The following is a 1,298-nucleotide window of genomic DNA, read 5'->3' as shown; positions in this document are numbered from 1 at the left end:
TACTTATATCAATAATGTAATATTTTTTAGAATCTTTAATTAAGTATAATCCTGTGAAATGATGAGAATCATCCTTGGTCAGTACAAAGATAAGACATAGTTCTGAACTTATTAAAAGTAAACAAAACAATCAGTATATAGATATATCTGCAACACGAAACCTTCATGTAATTTGAACAGTTTAAATTAATGGAATTAATAGTACAGTTAGAAAGCATTGTATAACCACTACTATCTGAATCGAAACATTAAAGCCATCAAACCTGTGCTGCAAATTCGTCGTATTCGTGTGAAAGCTGGAGAAAATTTTTTTTTATTTTCTGTTTAAAAATGGGCAAAAAGATAATGGGATCAGAAATGTAGGGAAGACATGTAGCAAAGGTAAACAGGCTGGCACGTAAACCTGCGATAGCTGGGTCGAGGTCCGGGGCATCTGTACTTGGGTGGTGCGCTTAACCCCCACTGCGACTCAGACTTTTCAAAGTTAAAGAAAAAACAAAGACATAGCTTTGCTCAGAGTTACACAGACAGTCATTAAATCAATGAATAATTAAGCTAATTTTATTAGGTCATTTAGAGTTAAAAATCAACAATCTAGAAATGTTTAAATCAGTTTATTTCCAGTAGCTTTTTGTAAAACCCGAGAATAGATTTGGACCCTAATAGATTTTAGTTTTTTATCCTTGAAGCAGGTACTGCATAAGGGTAAAAAAAAATAACAAACTTGTAATTTATCGTAATCATGCCTTTTTTTCTGTTCTACACAGAATGATTTATATTTTCATTAACAAAAAAGCATGCAGTTTGTGATCTTGCTTGATTGTTGTATATGTTTAAAATCCATATCGAAGTTTTATTTATTCAGAGTGTAGATAGTCTGACTGTTATGACTTAATTTTTTTTAATGAGATTACTGTACCTGTGTATAATGTTATGTCATTCGCTATGCCCAGTTACCTGAATGCTTTCTATTGCGACTTCATTTGTAAATGTGTGCTACTGTTCACCATAAATTGATTTCTATTAATAAACTTATAACTTAAGATCAAAGACATCACTGTCTCAGTACTCTCCTTAAAGTCTGTTGTTTGAATACATTTTAATAACATAAATAAATGAATAAAGATAAATAGCTAGCTATATATATATATATATATATATATATATATTAGTGGTGGAACGGTTCACGAAATCCACGGTTCGGTTCACGGTTTCGTGGTCACGGTTTTCGGTTTGGTATATGTTTATTGTTACCCCGAAAAATAAAAAAATTAATAAAAATTTATGAAAAAATAAAA

At 30.7% G+C, this 1,298-nt stretch overlaps 1 protein-coding gene across 1 annotated transcript in view; it reads left to right on the top strand.

Annotated features, from left to right (window-relative positions):
- The window catches only part of LOC107083853, a 10,132-nt gene that overhangs the window by 8,470 nt on the left and 364 nt on the right, over positions 1–1,298 (top strand). The window lies entirely within an intron of this gene.

Source organism: Cyprinodon variegatus, unplaced genomic scaffold (genome assembly GCF_000732505.1).
Source record: "Cyprinodon variegatus isolate N-32 unplaced genomic scaffold, C_variegatus-1.0 Scaffold86, whole genome shotgun sequence".
NCBI classification, from domain to species: domain Eukaryota; kingdom Metazoa; phylum Chordata; class Actinopteri; order Cyprinodontiformes; family Cyprinodontidae; genus Cyprinodon; species Cyprinodon variegatus.
The sequence above is the reverse complement of the archived record's forward strand: the minus strand, read 5'-3'. Positions and strand labels throughout refer to the sequence as shown.